General features: G+C 41.1%; 1 protein-coding gene and 1 long non-coding RNA gene across 2 annotated transcripts in view; both read right to left on the reverse strand.

Moving 5' to 3' along the window:
* The window catches only part of kcnk18 (potassium channel, subfamily K, member 18), a 147,695-nt gene that overhangs the window by 76,027 nt on the left and 45,300 nt on the right, over positions 1-26,368 (reverse strand). The window lies entirely within an intron of this gene.
* Positions 8,514-26,368, reverse strand: part of LOC125904055 (uncharacterized) — a 35,765-nt gene continuing 17,910 nt past the window's right edge. The window contains exons 2-3 of the long non-coding RNA XR_007451372.1: positions 9,628-9,782; positions 8,514-9,411 (exon numbers count right to left, since the gene is read on the reverse strand). This is a non-coding gene — a long non-coding RNA (uncharacterized LOC125904055). The remainder of the gene's footprint in view (positions 9,412-9,627; positions 9,783-26,368) is intronic.

Below are 26,368 nucleotides of genomic sequence, written 5' to 3' on the forward strand. Positions count from 1 at the left end.
TGAAGCAAGTAAACAAAAGAATATAGACTTCATGGATCCTGATGTGTCACCTGTTGAGTTTCTGAAAATGGGTGCAGTGCCTAAAACACCTCTCCAGACAACTGTTGGAAACATGCAATTTCAGAAATCTTTGGACCAAAACGGTTTTCAGCAGCATGACCCATCACTACCAAAGAAACATTATTCATCATCTAGACTGCACAGTACTGAGGATTCAGTCCAAAGTCCTAGCCATCATGATAACTCAAAGCAAAGACAGCGGGCTGACATTTGTGACGGCCTCCTGCCTCTAGGGCCTGCTGTTGTGTTCTGTGTTTCCTCTTTTGTGTTGTCTTGTCTTTCCCTGCAGGTCGTAGGTGGGGCTTGCCACACCTGGGTGGACCTGGCCAGTCCACAGGTGTATAAGAGCTGGCACTGCTCCTCACATTGGTCTCTTCTCTTCTCTGCTCTGCTCTTCTCCGTGACCTACCTGGTGTGGCTGCATCACTGCGCCCGCGATTCCTTGGCGCATTATGTTGTGGTTCAGTTAGTTTATTTGTTAGTTCAGTTAGTATTTGATTATGTTGCCAATTACCTAATTTTATATTGTTTGTAATAAAATCATTTCGTTTTACTTTAAAAACAGTACGTCTCCTCGTTTTTGTCATGGCTTTGAGCCAGGTCATGACACATTGCTGAACTCATAATCATACAACAGAAATTAGCCATGTTGCCAACCATGGAGGTGCCAGTATTTGATGGTGATCCACTGGTATATAAATCATTTATTCAAGCACTGAAGCACTTGACTGAGGACAAAACAAGTAGCAGCCAGGATAGGCTCTACTTTCTTGAGCAGCCCAAAAGCCTTGTCCAAAGCTGACTACATATGGAGTCACACAGAGGATTTAAGGAAGCCAAATGATTATTAGAGGAGCATTATGGGGATGAAATCAAGATATAAAATGCTTAGTTAGAGAAGGCACTGAACTGGACAGCTTTAAAAACTGATGATGGGAAGGCACTTCATGCCTATGCAATGTATTTATGGGGATGCCTTAATGCTATGCAGGATTTACATCATATGAATGAACTTGATATTCCCTCCAATATAAGGTCAATCTTATTCAAGCTTCCTTATAAACTGCGAGAAAGATGGCAAGTGGCGGCCTATGATGTTCTACAAAGAACAAACAGGAGAGCTAGATTACAGCACCTTGCGGAATTTATGGAAAAACATGCAAAAAATTCTTACGGACCCATTGTATGGGGACATTCAAGACCACCAACTTCCCAATGAAGGAATGGTCCCAAGACACAAAACGGTGTCTGTAAGAACACCTAAGAGTAAGGGAAGCAGCTTCACCACTTTTGTGGCAACTGATGTTGACAGCAGTGCCCCACCACCCTCAGATACTGCAAAACACTGCACATTCAAACAGCAGCCACCAGGGGACAGTCCTGTGTCTTAATCATGCACTTTCCGTAAAGGAAAGCACGTGTTAACAAATTGTTAGCAATTTGAAGCTCACCCACACGAGAAGAAAGTTGACTTTCTAAAAACCAATGGTCACTGTTTTGGAAGTTTGATAAAGGGGCATTTGAGTAAAAATTGCAAAGGAAGGCTGACATTTCAAAGGTGTAACAGGAGTCATCCAACAATATTGCATATAGACAGCTAGACCACAAGGATGGACAGGAATGGCACATACCTCATCAAGGTGTTTACCATTGTTGAAAGGGTAAACTTAGACTGGTGCTTGATTGTGCCGCGTCATACAAAGGCACCTCTCTGAACAAGGAACTCCTCCAAGGTCCTGACCTGGCGAATACTCTAATTGGAGTTTTGCTCAGGTTTCACCAACAGCAAGTTGCTTTTATGGCAGATATTGAGGCAATGTTTTATCAGGTGCATGTTCCCAACAAACACAGGGACTTCCTTAGATTTCTGTGGTGGCCTGGTGGAGATAATACCAAACCTTTGGAAGCCTACAGAATGAAGGTCCATATTTTCAGAGCTGTTTCTTCGCCTAGCATTGCCAAACAGACAGCAGAAGACAACGTCTACAAGTACAACAAGGAAGTAACTGAAACAGTCCAATGCAACTTCTATGTTGACGATTGTCTTAAATCAGTGGCTACAGTGAATCAAGCTGTTAAGCTTATCAGAGACCTCAAAGACATCTGCTATCAAGGAGGCTTCTCATTGGCTAAGTGGGTTAGTAATGGCCAGGAGGTTTTGCTGAGTATTCCTGAGTATCAGAGAGCCAGTAATCTCAAGGAACTGGACTTGGATAGAGAGAAACTTCCCATTGACAGAGCGCTTGGTATCCAGTGGAACACAGAAAGTGACACTTTCACATTCAAAGTTGCCATCAAGAACAAATCCCTTACCAGAAGAGGTATTCTCTCAATGGTTAGCTCTATTTACGATGTGCTGGGATTCCTTGTCCCATTTATTCTCAACGCCAAGCAAATACTCCAAGAGCTCTGCAAATTAAAATGTGGATGGGATGAAATTATCCCAGAAAAACTTGCTAAGAGATGGCAGATATGGATCACAAAGTTGGAGCAACTCAAGAGATGAAGTGGACAGATGTACAAAAACTAACAACTTTGGCCTTGTCAAGTCTGCACAGCTTCATCACTTCTGTGATGCCAGTGAGATGGGTTATGGCACAGTCAGCTATCTCAGGTTCACAGATAGTGCAGGAGAGATCCATGTTACATTAATTCTGGGGAAAGCTAGGGTCACTCCCCTCAAACAGATTACGATCCCTAAGTTGGAGCTGACAGCAGCGACTCTTGCGGTAAAGGTGGACAGGACGTTAAAAAGAAAGCTCCAAATAGAAATCACAGACTCTACTTTCTTGTCAGATAGCACCTCAGTGCTGAGATACAGTACAGGCCAAAAGTTTGGACACACCTTCTCATTCAATGCGTTTTTTTTATTTTCTTGACTATTTACATTGTAGATTCTCACTGAAGGCATCAAAACTATGAATGAACACATGTGGAGTTATGTACTTAACAAAAAAAGGTGAAATAACTGAAAACATGTTTTATATTCTAGTTTCTTCAAAATAGCCACCCTTTGCTCTGATTACTGCTTTGCACACTCTTGGCATTCTCTCCATGAGCTTCAAGAAGTAGTCACCTGAAATGGTTTCCACTTCACAGGTGTGCCTTATCAGGGTTAATTAGTGGAATTTCTTGCTTTATCAATATCAACACCGTTGTGTTGTGCAGAAGTCAGGTTAATACACAGCCGACAGCCCTATTGGACAACTGTTAAAATTCATATTATGGCAAGAACCAATCAGCTAACTAAAGAAAAACGAGTGGCCATCATTACTTTAAGAAATGAAGGTCAGTCAGTCCGGAAAATTGCAAAAACTTTAAATGTGTCCCCAAGTGGAGTCGCAAAAACCATCAAGCGCTACAACGAAACTGGCACACAATGAGGACCGACCCAGGAAAGGAAGACCAAGAGTCACCTCTGCTTCTGAGGATAAGTTCATCCGAGTCACCAGCCTCAGAAATCGCAAGTTAACAGCAGCTCAGATCAGAGACCAGATGAATGCCACACAGAGTTCTAGCAGCAGACCCATCTCTAGAACAACTGTTAAGAGGAGACTGCGCGAATCAGGCCTTCATGGTCAAATAGCTGCTAGGAAACCACTGCTAAGGAGAGGCAACAAGCAGAAGAGATTTGTTTGGGCCAAGAAACACAAGGAATGGACATTAGACCAGTGGAAATCTGTGCTTTGGTCTGATGAGTCCAAATTTGAGATCTTTGGTTCCAACCGCCGTGTCTTTGTGAGACGAGAAAAGGTGAACGGATGGATTCCACATGCCTGGTTCCCACTGTGAAGCATGGAGGAGGAGGTGTGATGGTGTGGGGTGTTTTGCTGGTGACACTGTTGGGGATTTATTCAAAATTGAAGGCACACTGAACCAGCATGGCTACCACAGCATCCTGCAGCGACATGCCATCCCATCCGGTTTGCGTTTAGTTGAACGATCATTTATTTTTCAACAGGACAATGACCCCAAACACACCTCCAGGCTGTGTAAGGGCTATTTGACCAAGAAGGAGAGTGATGGAGTGCTGCGGCAGATGACCTGGCCTCCACAGTCACCGGACCTGAACCCAGTCGAGATGGTTTGGGGTGAGCTGGACCGCAGAGTGAAGGCAAAGGGGCCGACAAGTGCTAAACACCTCTGGGAACTCCTTCAAGACTGTTGGAAACCATTTCAGGTGACTACCTCTTGAAGCTCATGGAGAGAATGCCAAGAGTGTGCAAAGCAGTAATCAGAGCAAAGGGTGGCTATTTTGAAAGAAACTAGAATATAAAACATGTTTTCAGTTATTTCACCTTTTTTTGTTAAGTACATAACTCCACATGTGTTCATTCATAGTTTTGATGCCTTCAGTGAGAATCTACAATGTAAATAGCCATGAAAATAAAGAAAACGCATTGAATGAGAAGGTGTGTCCAAACTTTTGGCCTGTACTGTATATCCATAATCAAACAAAGAGATTCCATATCTGTGGCCAACAGACCCTCAGTGATCCACAATCTATCTCAAGAGAGACAGTGGAGACATGTTGATTCTAAGGAAAACTCCCCTAGATGATTCAGAGGTAAAAAATGAAGCATCTGTTAACAGCATAAACATTGGAGAGAAAAACCAACCAGCAAGTTGATCGAGTATTACTCCTCATGGAGTAGACTGCAGAGAGCAGGGTACCCGTGGGGTCTTAAAAACTTGAAAAAGTCTTAAGTTTGATGACTGTAAATTAAGGCCTTGAAAAGGTCTTAAATTTTGTTTACAAGTCCTAAATTTCATTCTCAAAGGTCTTAATTTTTCCCTTTCTTATCTGCATGATACAGCTCAACAACATAACTGTATACTAAGTAAACTAACAAAAAAAAATCTTGGAACGTTGGGTTGTAAAATGATTTTTTTCTGTGACTTTATCGATCTCCGACATGAGGTGGCGTTCCAATGCACTGTTTCAACTAGGAGGTCAGAAAATCCTGATTTCCGAGTTTTCTAGAACGCAGCATTACGTTGGAGCGTGCACAGTCAGCCGCTGACCCACTGAGGTTGTCGCTCACGCAGCAGCTTTGGGATGGGCAAGTGCAGATTTAATCCATCGTGGCTAAGTGACTCAAAATATGACTGGGTTCAGGCTGTACCAGGGAATGAGTGGGAGGCTCGGTGCAGCCTGTGCCGTAAAAAATTCAAGCTCGGCAAAATGGGACATATGGCCTTGGAGTCGCACATGAAGAGTGCTAAACATTTAGCATGCTCAGCAGCTACACGGAGGCAGGCACCCATATCCCAGTTCTGCGCGGCAAACCCGACGCTAACCTCAACAGTCACCTCGGCTGCCAGCAGCACCAAGCCCACACAGCCAGGTAACATACGAGCTCTTTGTGGCTCGACGCCAACGCTTAAGGCAGAGGTGACGTGGACACTAAAGACGATATCGGACCACCACTCGTATACGTCAAATGAAAATATAAGCGAGCTCTTCAAAGTCATGTTCCCCGACTCAGAGATCGCGGCTACTTTCACATGTGGGAGCAACAAGACTGCCTATATTACTAAGTTTGGTCTGGCCCTTTCATCACCAAACAACTGACCGAGCAGGTCAATAACACGTCTGGATTTGTGGTCATGCTTGACGAAAGTCTAAACAAAAGTACAAAAACTAAACAGCTGAACATTCATCTGCGCTACTGGGTTGGTGACTGTGTCCACTCAAGATATTTTGGCTCTGAGTTCATGGGCCATGCTACGGCGGTGGACCTGCTAAAACATTTCAAAGTAAGTCCATTTGTAATACTTTTGCACACAGGCGTGCGCACGCACACACTGTATTGTTTATTAAAATAAGTGATAAGTTTTTAGTTATTCTGACAGATTTATTTGCATTATTTCATAAATGTATGCCAGAATAGGTGCGAGGTTGGTCTTAAATTTCATTGGTTGTGGTCTTAAAAAGGTCTTAAAAAGTCTAAAATTTGAGTGGAAAAATCCTGGGGGGACCCTGAGAGAGGAGTTGCCTGGATGTTGAAGTTCAGAGAACTTCTTCTTCAGTTAAGTCAAAGAAAGAAATCTGCAAAGACTGACCTAAACTCCAGTTGGACACTTGTGAAAAGCCTGAAAACCAAAATGAACCTGTTCCAGGTTTCTGTGAAAGTGCATCTGTCAAACTGGATGTAAACTGGATCCCATGTTGGAAAATGGCATGCTACGAGTAGGAGGACGGATAAGCAAATCAGAAATGCCTCTAGACCTAAAGAATGCAATTGTACTGGCCTAACGTTCTCACATATCCAAGCTGATTTTACACCATATTCATCAGCAGATTGGGCATTCAGGGAGAAGTCATATGCTCTCCCGACTTCAGCAAAGATTCTGATTGCCTCATGCCAGCTCATTTGCTAGACAGATCATCAAGAGTTGTGTACTCTGTCGACGTATGCAAGCAAAGGTTGTCGAGCAGAAAATGGCTGACCTTCCAGAAGACAGAGTGTCCCCGGATCTTCCACCCTTTACTCATGTGGGTATTGATTACTTTGGTCCCATAGAGGTGAAACGGGGCCGGGCACATGTTAAATGTTGGGGCGTGATCTTTACTGAGTCGTGAGTCGAGCCGTACATTTAGAAATGGCAAGCTCATTGGACACTGACTCCTGCATTAATGCTCTACGCAGATTCATCTGTCTCAGAGGGACAGTAACAACCTTTCACACAGACAATGGAACAAATTTTGTGGGGGCACAGAAAGAAGCTCTTCATGGTGCCAGGTTGTCTTTTTCACCCCTGTATTTAGAAGATGGAAAAATGTCTCATAAAACCAAAGCGAGATTAACTAACAAAGATGAACTAACAAAGAACAGGTGAGTTCTCTTCTTAAAATTGCTTTAGTTTCAGTTCTAGTTGAGGAAATTGTCATTCCTGTGCAGTATTAGTTGAGGAGATAATCCCTACCAAATAGGCTATCTATAATACCAGGCTACTGATAGTGTGCTAATGTTAATTTAGTAGCCTACATGTAATTAAGCCATCATTTCGAGGCAAGCCCTAACCTACAGTGGAATTTTGTTGAAGTAATATCTTTCTTTCTCATGCTTTTGGATTCTGCTGAAGACAACTTTTAAAAATAGCTAATGTTAGCTAACATTAGCTAGCGTTAGCTAATGTTAGCTAGCATTAGCTAGCAGTAACTAGTCTTAGAATATGATACAAATCAAGTTGGAAATGATGTTTGGCAAGTTAATGATTGGTTATGAATACTGGTTATGATTTCCATTTGCAGTTGCATTATAGCGTTCTACAACTTTTAGAATTAGGTCATGTTAGCTAATGCTAGCTAATGTTAGCTAGTGCTAGTCTTAGCATATGATAAAAATCTATTTTGAACTGATGTTTGGCAAGGCATTGTTTGGATGTGACTGTATTTGTTGCTCTAATGGTGTTGTAATGTGTTTGTGGGTTAGGGTTCGCCAGGGCCACACCAGACACATTAGTGCCACGTAAGTCCTGCAAGTGTACTCGCAGGCGCTTGACTGTCCACACAGGCAGCGCATTTCTCCTGCACTCTCCGCGCCGGTTAAACATCGACTCCACTCATCTTTTCCCGTCAGTACTCGTTTTTTCACTTCAACAGGTCATTTTAAACATGGGTTAAGTCCATATTTTCATCGTTTTTTATAACGTAATAAGTTAATGACAATTTGTCATTGCACGTCCATGTATTGAGCGTGTTGGATAAACACTGAATGAATAGGGCATATTGTTCTGACCATTTTATTTATGTAGTTATGTCTGTAGGCTCGGTGACACAAAATTAAAATCGTAATGAAGTGATTAGGGTATTGAAAAATGTGTTCGGTTATGCACTGTTGTGTTATTTTAAATTATAAACACGGTATTTTCTCCTCACGTTCCTCAGTGCGTGCTGTTGTAGAGAGAAGGAGAGTCCTTGCTTTCTACTTGTTGCAGCGGCAGCTCCGACAACGGAGAAGGCGAATGTGGGTCCACCCAATCAATCAAAAAAAGGAAGGATCATGGTGTTTTTCATCACCTTGTGTCCGAACTACGCCTGGACAGTGGTCGCCGTGTCGATTATTTCAGGATGGAGGTCGAAAAAATGGATGAGCTGCTGTCCATTGTAGGGCCGGACTTAACAAGGATGACTACTAACTACAGAGAAGCCATCGATCCTAAACAGCGGCTTGCTGTTACACTGAGGTAATTATCATCATTATTAATATTATTAACATAATGATACAGACATATGAATGTTATAGAAGTGCATTGTTTGTAATAATTGTGTCGAAGATGGAAATATTGTTTGAAAGTATGATATGAGGACCCCAGGAAGAATAGTTACTGCATACAGTATTTGCTGTATCTAACAGTGTAACCTAATATACAAACAAGCATACAAAAACAAGATAACAAAGAAAAAAGGTTTGTAGCATAGTTTAAAAAAAAACAATAACATTCATTTAAAAATATTATGATTTCCACTCACAAAAAAATCACACACACAGCAAACCTTAAAAAAAAAAATCTTAACCAAGACTACAAGTACATACACAAAAACAATGAAATAGAACTATATTTACATTTTTTTTTTTAAGAATTTCTATCAGCCTTCTTTAATTTTTTTCTGGTCAGACATCTTCATAATAAGGGATGTCGGGGTCTTCAAGTTCCTCCAACAATGATCTTGGCCGCTTTGCACCTCCACTTTGGGAGGGGGGTTGGTGGTGTTGGGACGGGGGTTGGTGATGATGGGCAGTTTGAAATGTGGAGTGCGAATGAGGCTGTGTTGGCGGGGGTGTGTGGCCCTGGAAAGAACTAGGATTTGGCTGTGTGGTGTGTTGCTGCCAAATATTAGATGGTTGTGGTGGTTGATGGGACAGAGCTTTGGCTTCCTCCTCCAAAGTTTCAACCAAATGTAATAATTGAGCCTGGAAGCGATTCTGCAGCACAAGTGGCAGATCGTTCACACGGGGGATAAAACTGTTAACATAAAGTCTCTTCACGGGTTGGGACACGGAAGGGAGGGGTGACCTTATCTACTGTCAGAGTTTCAAATAGCTGCTGCTCAACAGCCACAGCACCTGAAGATCCCTGCCTCCTCTTTCTGCTTGTCTGTGGTGCAGCTGACCCGGATGAAAGTTGTTGAACTCTGGGGTGTGGTGGGGGGTGGCAGACCTGGTTGGTTGCTGCGGTGGTGTGGCTGTAGCAGACCTCTGACATGAATCAAATGGAGAGGATGATCTGGGCATGGGTGTGGGTGTGGTAGGCCTTGATGCTTGCTGTGGTGATCCATCAGATGCTCCCTCATCTCCCACATGGGTGAAATCTATGTCTTCATCCCTCTGGAGAGTACTTGTACTAAAAAACAAACGCACACACACACACACACACACACATATATATATATACATACATATGTGTGTATATATATATATATATATATATATATATATATATAACCGATACAATGGAATTGTGAATAACAGTGTCAAGTTATAATGTACTATAAAGGGAGCTGTTACTGTGTCATACGTTTGTATATATGTATGTGTGTGTATAGCATATAATACCAACCTTCTGGGCTGCAATTAGGGATCTAAAAAGATGAAGACATGGGCTAATCTCCATTCTTTCTGGCTGCCACCTGCAGACCCACTAGCATGTTTTTTTCCCTTTGTACTTCACATATGCATCGCACAACTGCTTCTACCGCTTCTTGCAGTCATCAGCTGTGACAAAGAAAAAAAATTACATTAGATACACACAATAAGATGACAAATTGTATTGAATATTAATGTCATTAACACTGATATATTACTTATTTTTTAATTTTCTATACTATTTTTTTCTTATTTCCTCAGATTCCTAGCCACCGGGGAAAGCTTTCGCAGCCTGGCCATTCAATATCGACTGGGGAAGAGCACAGTTGCACAGTCTGTGTAGTGACCTGCAAGGCCATTGAAACAAACATGATAGCTTCGCAGTTCCCTGGGCTGACCGAGCAACTGTGGAGGGACACAACTGACAGGTTTTGGAGGAAGTGGAACTTCCCCAACTGCATTGGGGCTATTGATGGGAAGCATGTCACATTAACGGCACCACCAAATTCGGGCATTCTGTGCTTCAACTACAAGAAGACATTCTCCATCGCTCTGCTGGCACTGGTAGACGCCGACTACCGTTTTGTCAACGTCCAAGTGGGTGACTTTGGCAGATCAAGTGACGGAGGCACATACAGTAGCTCCAATTTGGGAAAAGGCATGAAGGCAAAACTCTAGATGTGCCTGCGGACTGTCCTCTACCAGGGTCTGGCCAACAAGGTCCACTTCCCTACACAATGGTGGGCGATGCTGCATTCCCACTGAAACCCTACCTCATGAGGCCATTCCCGGGACAACACCTTCCAAGATGGAGGAGGATTTTTAACTACTGACTGTCCCGGGCCAGAATGGTAGTGGAGTCAGCGTTTGGCATTCTGGCAGCAAGATGGCGGGTGCTCTACACCAGAATCCATTAACATGTCGACACTGTCGTGCTGGCTGTGTGCATTCTGCACAACTTCCTCTGCGACCCATCACATAACCAGAGGTGGTTGGACGAGACAGAGGAAAGAGGGGAGCACCTTGAGGATGCAAGAAACATGGGGGCAAACCATGGAAGAAGAGAGGCCTATGAAATTCGCGAGACATTCAGTGCCTTCTTCAACTCCCCAGAGGGAAGTGTCCTCTGGCAGGACCGCATGGTATAAACTGATGCCATTGCAAAAACCACAACTTGCTCCTGCACTCACTTAAAGCAATACCTTTCTGGAAATTTTACAATTTTCTTTGTTTAGGTTAAAATGCTATTAATATGCTGATGGCACACTAAAATGTAAGTGAATTCCACCAGAGATGAAAACTCATAATTATACCATTCTCATATGGTTCTAAGAAAACTCCGACCAATCATTGCATTCGGACCGAACGCAATGATTGGTCGGAGTTTTCTCCTGTCCTGTCTGTCTTCCCCACGTGGAGACCTCCGACTGATGTAACCGCTCCCGTAACCACCCCCCACACCCCCCACCCCTGAGTCTGAGACAACAAACAGGTTAGTAACAGGGACGCTTGTGGATATAAACTAGTAACAGGGACGCTTGTGGATATAAACTAGTGACAGGGACCCTTGTGGATATAAACTTTTTTCCGTAACAAAAGCAAACAAATACGGACCACTGCTTCCACCTCCAGCCGCTCCAGCAGGGAAATCAGTTGGCAAAAGAAAGAAACGATGCACCAAGAAGTAAATTCATCAGTGCAATACAGTCATGAGTGTAGCAAGCTTGGCCTGTTACGTCAAGCTAGCCCTGAGATGACTGTGGTTTTGCCTGGAGCTGTCCCGACGGGGAGACGCCGGCAGCGCTGTGACAGGACGCGGGAGCGGGGGAAGCGCAGAGGGGTTAGCTAGGCTAAGAGCTAACCCCATCAAACCAGCTGTTCCCAGTGTCCTTCTGGCGAATGTCCGCTCACTGGACACGAACATGGAATACATCCGACTATGAAGATCCACTCACCAAGGAGTGAGGGACTACTGCGTCCTTGTGTTCACTGAGACATGGATGGATGGTAACATATCAGACTCCAGTGTTGAGCTAACGGGGCTAACACTACACAGAGCAGACAGGACGGCTGCATCATCTGGTAAGCTCCGTGGTGTATACACAAACAATTCATGGTGCTGTGATGTGAAGAGGATCTCCCAGTTCTGCCCTCAGGATGTGGAGTTTTTGACTGTGAAATGTCGACCCTTTTCATCTTACTATTGCACTATATGTTCTTTCTTATATGTTGCACAAATTGTTTTTATATGTTTTGTTTCTGTTTGCTTGGGGTATGCAAAATATCATTTTGTTTTTGTGCTGGTTCAGTTCAGTTCATAACATTATGACAACACAGCATCCAGTTGCTAATGGCTAACGTTAGCCTACTGTAGCGTAGCCTCTGAAACATAAACGTTATCTTCCTTGTGCGTTTCCACTTACTAGTAACGTTAATGTTACTATCTAACGTTAGCACTGTAACCTTATTCTAAAACTCATCAGTCATCACTGACTCCGGTTGAGTTTTAAAACTCCAGGGTTGCGTTTGACTGTATTTGTTGTAACATTACACCCGCTCTCCTCTTCCGTGTATCTAATGTTACCTTGCCAACGGCTACATCTATAATGAGGACGTAATGGAGGAGGGGGAGTAGGCCTTCGGAGGGAGGTGGAGTTGCAGGAGGAGGAGGATGGGACTTTGGAGGCGGGAGTTGTGGATGTTCAAATTTTGCTGTGTGAAATGCAAGAAAGGTAAGAGTTGCTTTAAGGTCTGTTTATGTGGGTCAACATTTCGGTCTATTGACCTTCATCAGGACCAATAATCTAATGCCATAACCAGAAGCATTAGTACATGTACTATGCCGTGGACACTTTGTATATATTTTGCCTTGAAAATTTTGTTGTGAATAGAGAAAAACTGTGATTAAAAATTTTATGTTACGTTATTTTTCTACTTTATTCTCCTGTTAATAAATTTGATTCAAAATCCTTATATAATTTTCATTATTTCAAGTACACTATCATCTAATTTTTTCTAGAATTTGGAGTTGCATGCACTTATTTAAAAATTCAGTCTTGGTTGAAATTTGCTGCTAAATTTTTGAACACACTATTAAACCATCACTATAATTGGGGTCTTTTGTGAGGCACAGAGTTGATAATCAATGGAAGAAAATAAAAAAGTTATTTTAATTACTCTTCTACATTAATCTAATCATGCCATATATTTATTATACTTCTATAATCCCAATTTAATATTTGCTTGATGTCAGAATTGTCACCATTGAGGCCTACACACTATATAAACTGCCATCACAACAGTGAACATTAAATTTAATATTACTGTTTCACTTTGAGTTAACATAATAACTCATGAAGTATTCTTAGCTAATAAAATAGGTAATAATTTTACATATTCTTGGTGTTAGTTAGCGTTTATTATGAGCATCCACAACAAATGGCACTGAAGGTTTTTCCTCAGCATTCAGAGTGTGTTTTTAAGTGAGGACAACTTTCCTTGGGGACAGTTTATGGCTGTGGGGGAAGGGAATAGATTGCTTTAGTTGTTTGCCCCTGTAAGCCTTTGTCAAGGTGTGTGTTTCATCACAGTGTTGATTCATTTATTGAATTTATGCTACAGAGGCCAGATATTCAGTTTTATTAACACAGGAGATAGAAATGGCATACTTACATGTTGCTCCAACAGCTTTGGCAACAGCATCCCAAAGTGCTTCTTTTTTGTTTATGTCTTTATATGATCTGTTCTGTGGATCATATAATTCCTGGTACTTCTCCACTTCATAAACTAACTTTTCGTCGTCCATCTTCGATTTTTTTTGCTGAAATATGATTACAGGTAAATTAACAGGTTTGTTACCTAGGTCTCTCCTTCAGTATGGATGTGAGTGTGTTTTTTTTGGAGGCACGGAAAGCCGCTGTCCCTCCCACTTATCTCTACCACTCCCCCTCTCTCTCTTTCTGTATGTGTGAATTGCAACCCCCAACCTGTAGCCATTTCTCTCTCTCTCTCTCTCTCTCTCTCTCTCTCTCTGTGTGTGTGTGTTTTCATCTCTCTCGTGTCTAGACCAAACTGAACAAATATAGGGCTCAAAAGGGCACGTGACTTCGCAATGCATTGTGTGTAACCACCGCCATTTTTACGGGCAAATTGTTTTGCCTCATTGTGTCCCACCTCCATGTGGTGCTGCCTGTTTGCTTGCTCAGGTTTTGACTAGCATATCTTGGTGTCTGCTGGACCAATTTATTTCAAACAAAAAATATTTTGAAGCCTGAAATCCACTCTGCATTTATGTACTAAATATGTATGGGCTTCTCTGTTATTTATTTCAGAATTAGGGCATTTTCACACCATAAATCTCTAACTCTCCATTGTCATACATGGGTGGGCACAACATGGAGTTTATCTTTATTTTTAACTTTAACCTCTTAACCACAATTTAGGACAAGTTTACTCCTGTGGAGACAACTGAGAAACAATGTTTTTAGTGACATCAAGATGTGTACTTCTTTTTTCTTTTTTAAAAACGAGATTAAAAATCCTGACTGCACAGCTGTGTTAGATTTGTCCCTAGTTCTATTTCAGTTTTTGCTATCAAAATATATCACATTATATAGCCCATCGATCTTCTTCCCGTAGCGATCATGCGAATAATTGTGGCAGTTAATGACACAGCAAGTCTGCATCATTTTCAAACGATACAGTTACTTTTAAAATGCTAAAACAGCAACAACAGAACACAAGCATAGCATCGCGAAACGTAAACAACTTTCCAATTGCCCGCAAAGCCCACAATGCATCGCGGTTTTTCCATCTCCGCTACGTCACCCTTTTGAGCCCTATTTATAGACGGACAAGCAACATCATAATTAAACAGGCTCTTATTTTTTAAATTTATTTTATTTTGAAAATTGGCCGGATTCTCTCGTCTTTTCTGTGTCTGACTTCCTGTTTGGTACGATCCGCTCATTCCAGCTTGACAGAAGCACTCGTGGCTCACGTGAAAAATAGTTGAGATGCCGTGCTGAAGCGCTGCAGTGTGCGAGCCTCCGCGGGCACTCCGCTCTGCTCAGCGGCCTGTGTGGACAGTCAGATAGGGCAACATGGGCGTCGATTGAAAACTGCCTCCGCTGCTGAGCGCTATGCTTCGGTTCCGCGTCCGGTGTGTCCATGGCGTAAGGCTTAGGGTTAGGGGGGTTAACTCAACATGAGCTAGTGTGTGTTGATGAATAAGTGAATAGTATGTGATGTAAGTATGTGATGTATGTGAATAGTAAGTGATACTATGTATATTTTTATTGCATTAAATGATTTTCATTGCAAGTAACAGCATCTCAAATGAGCTCCATTTTAAGTAACCAGTCTTGGATTTGAAATACTTTGTTCATAAGCAAAACATTATTGATCAGTTTTATCTGAATGAGTACTCGTGTCCTTCTGGCAGTATTGCTATGTGTAATGTTGTATGACGTGTTTTACATTTAAATTGTTTAAAAATGATTTGATAAACTATCAAAATAAAGACTGATTTTAAAGACTTTGATAAACTGAAGGACCTGACCTACATCAGACCATGCATTTTTAAAATCATTCATTTACATTTATTGTGTTATAGCAGTAAGTGCATGAATGCATGAAGATTTAACATATTTACCAATAAAAAGACACTTTTTATAATATAAATTGAACATTCCAACAGTATGTATAAGTAAATTGTTAAAATTATTTGATAATCATTGTTCCTTTTTCAGTTTTTGAAGATAGAACCTTATAATTCCAAAGCGGCTGTTAGTTTTTAGAACTATAAGGTTCTATCTACAGTTGACCTTGTGCTGTTACAATTATTTTTCTCCACCTAGTGGTGGTATAGATTTCAATTGTGATGTCACAGGAAGTTAGGCAAGGAAACAGGAAGTATGTGTGTTTACACTGAGAAGACATGCTGATAGACCTCACCACCTCACCATCCTATGACATCTGGCTCCGTTCTTTGGTCTTTTGTGGGAATGTCTGTATGTATATTCTTAGTTTATACTTACCTTTAGTTATACTTGGATATTTATTGAGTTTATGCATTGTGAAATATATTAGTTAATTAGAACATCAGAAGGAAAATCACGTGCTCTGTAACAAGCTAACTGTTGCTACACCATATACTACATGCAGTGAACTTATTCATTTACATTACATTTTATTGATTAGATATTTATGTTTTTGCCTGTAGTTTCACATCTTCCAACATTATTAAACCTGTGGGCAACACTGACGTCTCCAGAGTCGTAATGTGATAAAGATGTTGACACTTGCTGTTAATGCTCTTGCTCACTAACGCTACAAGGGAAAGACAGTACAGACCTGTTTCAAAAATTCGTGTAGAATTTTTATATCTCAGATGTAGAATACATTTATGGTGTATATAACTCTGGTGCTATAAAGAAATGTGCTCCATTTTTTTTTTCAGTTTTGTTATTTGCAATGCTAAAGCTTTAAACCTCGGAATCTCAAAACTGATCTGAACGCAGATAGAACCTTATCATTCTGAGGTAGCGATATATGCAGACAATACATACACCCCACTGAACTCATACATCCCAAATACATATTGGAACTCTCAGCATATAATTCTATGGACCAGGAATCACATGAGCTATTATGGACTATGGACTATGAAATGCTTATGAATTTGTGAGATGCTTAAGACTTTGTGTATTGATAACTTATGAAAACCCTGCCTGTTGTCTGTTTCTTCTTGGCCCTTTTTGAATGTTTATCAGTAATTGTGTTGCTTCAGCATCTATAATTAAAATTGAACTAAAATTAATCTTGGTTAATCTAGATATACTTTAGATATACTTTATTTATTTATCACTTTGAAAAAAGGTGTTTGTATGAATTGGTTTATGAGAACATAATATTGTTTGTTCAAGTTCAGAAGGAATCATTTTGTTTGTTGTTTGTTGCCTTGTTCTCCCACCCCTCCTTTCTTGGGTCAGAGCTGCTGCCTGCAGTGACTGTAATGCACACAAGTGAGAGTGGGAAGTGGGACAGTTTTTTGACTGCAAAGGGCAGATCTCAGAGGTATACTAAGTTTTTTCATTGCCTTCTTTTTGTAACAGTATATTCCGCTGAAGTGTTTGGGTTTTTTTTTTTTTGTTATTAATAAATTGCATCGACAATGAAGTGACGCTGGATCAGCGACTGTCTTTTGTGTTTGACTGCGTGTTGTTGACCTGCCCAGTAGCGGCTCCTGAAAGTTTGAAAGAGAAGCCGCAACACCCCCTCTTTAAATATTTTAGGCAATCCACAAAACCTCTGCATTCTAATTCATAGAAGACCTGCGAGTTCCCTATTGTTTTTCTCCCGATTATTTATTTATTAGGGCCCGAGCGAAGATGAAGTCATCTGAGGACCCTATTGAAATCACGCTGTTTATTATTATAATTATTCTTGCAACATTTCGTGCCCCAATTTCGCCCCCTTTCCAAATTTCAAAATGCTTCTAACTTTCCACATTCGTCCGGCCACATCCGAAATTCGATATTTTTGGGTGGTTGCACATGTTCGACGCGAATTGCAGAAATAGTGCCCCCTACAAATTTTCAAAAACTCCTGCCCATTGGGGTTAGTTTGTCGTAGGCAAACGAAATTTGGTACACACAGGTATCATACCGAGATGCACAAAAAAGTCTCTTGATGTCATGGTAAAATCCCAACAGGTAGTCGGCCATTTTGTTTTGAATTTTTTCGTTACAGCGATTTCCACAACTTACATTTGAACGAACTCCTCCTGGGGATTTCGTCCGATCGACTTCAAAGTTGGTACAGATCATCCTGAGAACGTGCTGATCAAAAGTTATTAAAAGCTTTTCTCTATGTCAAGGGGCATGGCCGCAAGGGCGTGACAAATTTTGGCGACTTTTCGTTTTCTTACCATCGAATTTCTAACGGACCTCACGCAGACATACTTGATCTCAGCAGCTTCAAACTTGCTGGACATAATGATGGCTCCGCCCCGACCGCCCCGATATGTTAATATCCCATCTTATTCATTGCGCCCCCCGGTGGTAACAGGAAGTGACCAGTTTTTACTTTAACATGTACTGATGCCACAAACTTGACCGCATCAACTTCATTCCACTTCTAATGCATGCAGAACAAGTTGGTGAAGCTACCTTATGAACGCTGTGAAGCTACTTCTAATGGTGTCCATGTGACGGCCTGGCGACTATCTATAAATACGTTTGGCTTTTTGATGGCTTCACCGGCCTCATCTCCTCATGAAAATTGATACACAGGTCAAGAATGGCGAGCTCTTACATCTGATAGGGGCATCGTCCATGGGGGGGACAAAATGCCTCTATAGCGCCCCCGTGAAATTTTCAAAAAACCCTCCACATAGGGTTTTTTTTTGGAGTTGGAACAAGAAAATTGGTACACATGTGTATGTTGTCCAGATGCACATAAAAGTCTCTGGCACCAATGGTCTACTCCAAACAGGAAGTCGGCCATTTTGATTTTGACTTGTCATTTTGGCGTGATTTCCACAAGTTGTATTTTAACGAACTAGTCCTAGGGATTTCATCCAATCGACTTCAATTTTTTTTACAGATCATCTAGAGACCATGCTGATCGAAAATTGTGCTCTGCATGTCTGTTGGTCAAAGGGCATGGCTGCTATGGCGCTACCATTTTTGATCCATCGCCATGCATATTCAAGCAGCTCTCTCTCCCACATAATTCATCCAAACTGCTTCAAAATTTCTGTACATGATAAGGCCATCTTGCTCATTGCGCCCCATTGTGGAAACAGGAAATGCCATCTTTTACACTGACAAACACCAACCTCAAGCTCCTGACCTGATCAACTACATTTTATGGCCACATGACGATCAAGTCGATGAATCTCCACAGTGACACACGTGTCCTGTCATGTTGCAGGCTGCCGCGTCGGCGGTGGCAACTTTTCATTCTTCGCCATGGAACATCAACTTGGTATAAATCCTTCATGCATAATCCAATTTGCTCGAAATTTCATGTGTGATGAGGGTCCACCCCTGAATGCACCTGGCCACATCTGGTTACACTCGTAGCGCCACCTGGTGGATGAACAAAACATTGCATTTTTTTGCTCCTGCCAGGTTTTTTCTCCCTTCTCTTTTCGCGCCACAGCCCCCACGTGCCTCAGGCCCCCATGGTTGCATGGGGGAGCGAGGGCCCGATCACAGCTGCTTGCAGCTTTAATTTTTTTTTTCTTCTGCCCATATGATTGCATTTTTCACTGCCTGAACATACCCCAAAACTCACCAAACTTGGAATATAAGTCACACCTGGCAAAAAATTTTATAATCTATTGATATCCTGAATTTCCACCACTAGGTGGCGCTATTATTAAGGAAAGTGTGTTTTGGCTCATAACTCCCATATACTTTGTCGCACATTCAAAAACCTCATATCCACGCGTTCAGTGAATTGGACTGAATCTTCTGGTATAGGTCACGCCCATTTCCACCTACCATTTTTTTTTTTGCAAATTTGCAAAATGTCGCAAACCTACTTTTTCGAACTCTTCCCAGGCAATTTCACCGATTGGCATCTGTGGACACAGAACACAGAATCTGTGGACCCTCCCGACAAAAAGTTATTAAAAGAATTTTGATATTCCAAAGAATATAAGTTACTAAATAGCAACTTCCTGCAGATTTCATTCTAAACAGGAAGTGCTGCATATCTCCACATTGGTGTATCCGAATGACATGAAACTCAGGTTACCACTTCCCCATGAGCCCCTGAGACTCTGTGCAAAGTTTCGGGTGATGACCACAAGGTGGCACTCTTCAAATTGAAGTATTTTATATCTCAACATCGGTTGAGCGGATTAACACGAAACTTGGTATAATTATTGTCCATGCCCTCCTGAGGATATGTGACGAAGGACTTACTGATCCACCACTAGGTGGCGCTCTGGTGGCTGTCTAATTTAATATTTGGCACTGTGCCAACACGGTAACACTCATGGAAATAAAATTGATAGGGGTGGTATAGACTGGCCCCTGTAACTCACACACCAAAAATGACCAGCAGGTGGCACTATTTTCAATGCAAAAGCATTTTTGGCTAATAACTCCCACATAATATGCCGCACATTGTTAAACCTTCTATTTACGTGTTCTCTGAATTCAGCTGAATTGTATGACGTAAGCCACGCCAACTTTCGCGGTAACTTTCCATTTGCCAAAACGCAACAAATGAAAAACATAATTTTCCGAACTCCTCCTAGGCAATTTGACCGATTTGCACCAAACTTTGCATGTAGCATCTGTTAACCCTCCTGACAAAAAGTTTTTAAAAGAATTTTGATCGTCCAAAATATAAAACAACAAATTCCTGCACATTGTTTTCAAAACAGACAGTCTTTCATATCTTGACCAAATACAATCGGATTACCACAACACTTTTGCTAATTGTGTTCCATGGCGCGATGAGGGTTTGTGCAAAATTCGGTGCAAATCAGCCAATAGGTGGCGCTCTGGTGGCAGTCTAATTAGTGTAAATTGGAAAATCTTCAAATCCTCTTCAAAATTCATCGACTTTCAACCTCTTCTTGTCCCTCATACTTTGAGCTAGAGACACCATGTCAACTTTTAAAGAGTCAGAAGACCTTGAACTATTGGGCATGCATTCAGCTTCTACTTTTTGGAAAAATACATACGTGGGTTGGGTGCCTACCTGTATACTGGAAATGTAAGTAAGAGATAACGTTTATTTTTTTATGTATTACAGCTGACAAGACATCTAGGTGCACACCCCCCGGCGGCAGCATGCCCTGACGTGCATGGACTGCGAGGGCCCGTTCATCACTGCTTGCAGCTTTAATTATTATTATTATTGTTATAATTATTATTATTAGCCACACCACAATTGTTCCCCCTTACGTGAATGATTCCTCCAAAGAGACACGACAGGAGTTTCTATCGTTTCCAAAACAGTCATCACAATTAGAAATCAAATCAATCAAATCACCCCACTGTCTATTTTAACACCTGAACCTCATGGTAATGTGTCCTGCTTTTTAAATTTATTTCACCCCATCTCAATAGATCATGTAGCCAACACCATTATCATATGAAGCCCACTCTCTGTTCTCTTGATATCCTTCCCACTTGCTTCCTTAAAGCAGCTGTGCAGAACTTTACGTTTTCGTTGATTATAGCGCCTCTTTGGTCGAAGCAGTATGACACCCACAGCTTGGTGTCGTAAAATTCCGCCAGCATTCGGCTTCATTTGCAAAATCTCAACTGCAACCGGCAATTACCACATGCATTTGTTTTGGAGAGTGAGAGGAAAATCATAAATGCTCTGGTGTAGCTCTGAATTTCTTATAAACTGAGGACAACTGCCTGCTGTATATTTATGTTCATGGTCACAGTCACAGATAATTTTGTGGCGTTTGTTGTAATGTTATTAGACATAAGTGGTTCACATCAGCTAACGTTACATTTAGCTTGCTTATAACTTCCATGTCGTCATTTATTGAAGTGAAACAACGTCTAACAAGTTGCGGTATATTCTCTAAATAAAAACAAAAATTACCTGTTGATTAGGAAAAGGGCCAACTCGGGATCAGTTTTAAAACCTTTCAAATCTCTCAGCTCTCTCCACTTGGTGAATGCCTGACCGAGGTTTACACGTGTTTGGGCTCGAGCCCTATCACTGTCCCGTTTAGCCTTCTTCTGTTCTTTTTCTTTTAGATGGTGCTCCTTCTTTATCCGCCATGACATCGAAAGTACAACCAAGTCCTTATAGATACATCTGGTAAAACTGTTACGTGTTCAGCAATGTCCGTTGCATACCGCTTACTCAAAGAACACTCTCTGTAAACACGGCTCTTCTTCTTCTCTCAATTTATTGGCGGATCGCAAACAACTTCCAGGTGCATACCACGACCTACTGTACAAGAGTGTGCAATGTGTCCGAAATCATTCACTACTCCCTACTACATGTCATTTAGCCTGTTTCTTAAATCCTACTCGTAAACACAGCTCCTTCTTCTTCTGTGGTTTAATGACTGCGGGCGTGCAGACTTACTTCCGCCTCCGGGTGCCGTATTCTGGTTTGCTGACTTCCGCTTTGTCCGACCACACCGAGGCTGCGCTAAATAGCCATATAGAGAAAGGCTTTTTTTGTCACTGTTGGGTTCAAATAAATATGTGGATCTTCAAGGGGGGGGGGTGATATGAACTAGGGACAGTTTTATAAATGGTTAAAAGTTCTGCACAGCTGCTTTAAAGAAGTCCTGCAGCTAATTTGTCCTTTAATTTTGATCAAAGTCAATTATTTTTTAACATCTGGCACTGTCCCTGATTATTTTAAGTCTGTAATAGTACAATCCCTCTCAAGGAACCCTGGTTGGACCCCACTATCCTTAACAACTTTTGTCCCATCCCCAAATTTCCATTCTTGGCTAAAGTTCTAGAAAAATCAGCCACTGTGACAATCAAGTTTACATTTTTGCAATTATCTAAAAGAATGCCTCGGCTTAGATTTGTATCTCTCAGTTATTCTGCATCTTTGTTCCAAAGGTCTTCTGCATTAAAAATGTAATTTTATGACATTTTCCTCAAATTTCTCTAAATCCTTTAAAAAAAAGAAAGAAAAAAAAAGAAAGAAAAATGTCCCAGACTGTTGGTTCAATCATCCTGAAACTTTGGCAGGGTCATCTACAGATATCACTGATGTAAAGAAAAGAAAAGAATTTCAAAAGAAATTTTGATAAGTCAATTTATTTTGGAGTTATACATTTCTAAGCATTTTTCAAGTTAAATTTTACATAAAATAATCCTAAATCAAAACTGGCTTAAGCAGTTGTAATCAAACTTTGAGCACATGTGCGGATGCTTTGTCCAAGCTGCACTAAGCAGTCTTGGGATATTCTGCCACTAGAGGGCACCACAACTGCAGAAAGTTTATATCTTATGGTCAGCTTTAGAAATTTGTACTAAATTTAATGTGCACCATCTAGGGCCATGTCTCAATAGATGCATACAATTTGGTGATGATTGCTGGAACAGGGAGTAGCTTATGACAAAAAAAATCAAAATTTCAAGACATTTTACAGTCCAAGCTTAAAAAAATCATGAAAAATCTCCAGTACGTCTTGTTGGTATAATTTGTCATGTATGCACAACATGTTGTATTCTAACGAAACGTCACCAAAGCATTTCACAATACACCCGAAAGCAGTGGAATTATGTGAGAATATCATCACCAATGATTTGACTGTTATAAGTGCTTCAAGACTAAAAAGAAAAAAAATACCCCAATTTTGCACATGAAATATTTTATTGCCTCAAGGAATATGCAAAGCCATGTCTTCCTGGTGGCACAGTGAGTAAGTCACCTTCTCTGGGGATACAGAGGTCAAAGGTTTGAACGCCTATTTGGGCAAGTACTATGCTGTCTGAACAAATTCACTAAAACCTTGAACAGAAACCAGCAGGTTGATGTGTGATTTTTCAGGATTGTTTCCCCAACAGTTAAATTGTTGTGAATATTGTAAGTTGTGTGACCTCCCTCTCTCTGCCTTCTGCTTCAGACTTATCTTGTGCTACTTTATCGCCCAGTGGGCAGGGTTGAAGAGGTCATCAGAAAACTACCTGTGCCTAGGTAGATGACACAAGTTGTGTGCATCCTCCTGTTTCTGCCCATCCTTTATGAACTGTTGTGGTTTAAAAGTTGACATGCTTTATCCTGTGCCCAAATTAATTTCCCAATCACCTTTTGAAAAATCTCAAATATCCAATATTTTCTGCTTAAGTTAAAATAACTTCATTCAATTCATAGTTCATCCTGTCAAAATCTACTGGAATGTCCCTAGGTATTTTTTGATGGTTGTAGATACACAATGATTGGGTGCTTGGTTTAGTAATTTAGTGGTAAGGTGGATGTCTTGACATGCAAAGGTTGTGAATTTAAATCCTGTTCTTGCCATTCTGCAGGTGGTCTGAAACTTTGCATTTTCCAGGATCACGTTTGACACTTTTCACATAGAAGCACTATTTGTGTATAAATCAACAGACACTGGATACATTCCAGATCTTGAATGAAACTAGATTTACCGCCCTGTTGTATGCGAGAATTACCATTGTATGCCTCTGTGCACCAGTCAAGTTTCTCTTACAGTTTACATCCATGTCTGTGAAAACACGGATGCTGAACAACCATTGTCCCCTCCTTAATTATGTCCCCCAATTAAGTAACTGACCAAATATTTCCCCTTGTGTTCCTGAGATATGACATTAAATAATGGCCGGAAAAGTATTTTATGCAAGACATTATGATGTCACAGTGAAGTTGACCTTTGACCTTTTGGATATAAAATGTCATCACTTTATTATTTTATCCTATTAGACATTTGTGTGAAGTTTTGTCATAATTAGTGACCTCGGCTGAAGGCAGACCTGGTACGTTTATCTTACTATATAATGACGAAAACTTTGTGTGTGGGTGTGTCTGTTCCACGTTTTTCTCCTCACTGACTTGGTCAGTCCATGTGAAATTTGGCACAGTGGTAGAGGGTCATGGGAGGATGCGAATGAAGAAATATTACATCAATTGGCCAAAGGGGGGTGCTATAAGAACCGATTGAAATTGCAAACTTTGAATGTGCATATCTTATGCCCTGTATGTCGTAGAGACATCCTCAGATCCCATAACTTCCGGTTATATAGATTTTCCGCCATTTCGAATTTTTTGAAAACACTTAAAATCTATCTCTTCCTAGGAAGTTTGACCGATCTGCATGAAACTCGGTGAACATAATCCAGGGACCAATATCTAAAGTTCCCTCTTGGCAAAAGTTGGAAAACTTACTAAAACTGAGCTTCTATAAGGCAATGAATATTGCGGAGAGCGTGACTCATCACATAAAGGTGTATAACATCTCAAGGGTTTCACCAATCATCACACAACTTTGTAGGCATACGACCACACATAATATGAGGAGACCCCTCCATTATTGCCCCTTTCAAACAAAATGGGGACACTAGAGAGCTGATTTCTTATCTAGGCCTAACCGCCACATCGATTTTTACGAAACTTGGTAGATATGTAGAACAGGACGCCTCAAGGTGACTGGAAAAATGTAACTGTAATTGGCAACTAGGTGGCGCAATTACAACAGAAAAATGCTTATAAATTGCCAAAATGTGACCGATCGCTGTGGCTCCCCCTGTGGCCGAATGTTTCGTTATTTTCCTAATTTTTGGTATGACTAAGTCATGGTGTGGTATGCTGTACATTATCACGGAAATTGTCAGTGTGTAATTCTGTCAGTCAGTCATTCTGTCTGTCCCAGGTTTTTCTACTCACTGACGTGGTCAATCTTTGTGAAACTGCACATTGGCATTGAGGATTGGCATAGGTAGAAGGTGATAAAGCTACCAGCGGGTATGGACCAGTTCTTATTATTCTTTCTCCCGCCGTCTCCTAAAACCCAAATTTGACCCCCTAAACATGCTCAACAACTGACCAAAATTGGCACGCATGTCAGGACTGGCGAAAAATTTGATACAATGAAAAAATTAACCCCAAAAGTGCCAAAATGGGCTCTCTAGTGCCACCTAGGCACACTAAAATGGCCACTGCGGCCTGTAGGAATGTTGTGGAAAGATCAAACCAAAACTAGCTTGTTCGTCTCACCGAGACCTACAAATCACATGCTGACACCCCTAACCTAAAGCAACAGGAAGTGAGCTATTTGCCCTTTCAAAGTAAGATTTTGCATCAAAATGCTCTTTTTCAAAAATTATCTTCTCCTAGACCATTTATCGTATTGGCTACTATTATGGCCTCTTCAAGGTGAGCTGCCACAAAACCTCCTGATGATCTTCGCGCCACCTAGACACACTAAAATGGCCACTGCAGCCCGTAGGAATGTCGTGGAAAGATCAAACCAAAACTGGCTTGTTCGTCTCATCAAGACCTAAAAATCACGCACTGACACCTAGGGTTGGGTACCGTTCATAACTGAACCGATACGATACCGGTACCAGTATCTGGAATTCGGTACTTATTTCGGTACTTTTTAACCCTATGGGCCCTAGGCCTTTTTGGGGTGTTTTTACTGCCTTTACTTTTAAGCTCATACCACAGTCATTATAAAGGCTACATACACATGCTATATCTTGTTTTGTTTTTTTCAGGACAATCTGGGCTAACCAGATTTGCCATCATTCCATGTCCTTCTGTGTGCCTGTATTTTATATTAATTCTTATATCAATGAAAAAAACAAATCTGTGTGCCTAAATTCTTACATTTTTACATGTATCTCACCATAGCAAGTTGGAAAATGACATATTCTGCCATATATGAAGAGGGGAGACTCTCTGGAATCTGTCAATATAAGAACCATGATGCTGTGACATTCTGTCACTTCACAGTTGTCCAAAACATGTGGTTTGTGCCAGGCGGACATGATTGCCAGTATTTTTTCATTATTGCAAGAAATTCCATTGACTCATTCACAAGTCAATAATGTGTTTTATCTGAAAGCAACATGCAATATTTACATCCAAGATAATAGAAAAATAGTCAACCAAGTGCAATGATGTCCTCCAAGATAATATTTGTTTTTCAGTTTCAGTTATATATTGGGGGGACATTTTGGGCATTGGTGGGGGGGCACGTGTCCCCCTCAATGTATATGGTGACTACTGCC

The sequence above is a fragment of the Epinephelus fuscoguttatus genome, linkage group LG16 (assembly GCF_011397635.1).
Source record: "Epinephelus fuscoguttatus linkage group LG16, E.fuscoguttatus.final_Chr_v1".
Classification (NCBI taxonomy): domain Eukaryota; kingdom Metazoa; phylum Chordata; class Actinopteri; order Perciformes; family Serranidae; genus Epinephelus; species Epinephelus fuscoguttatus.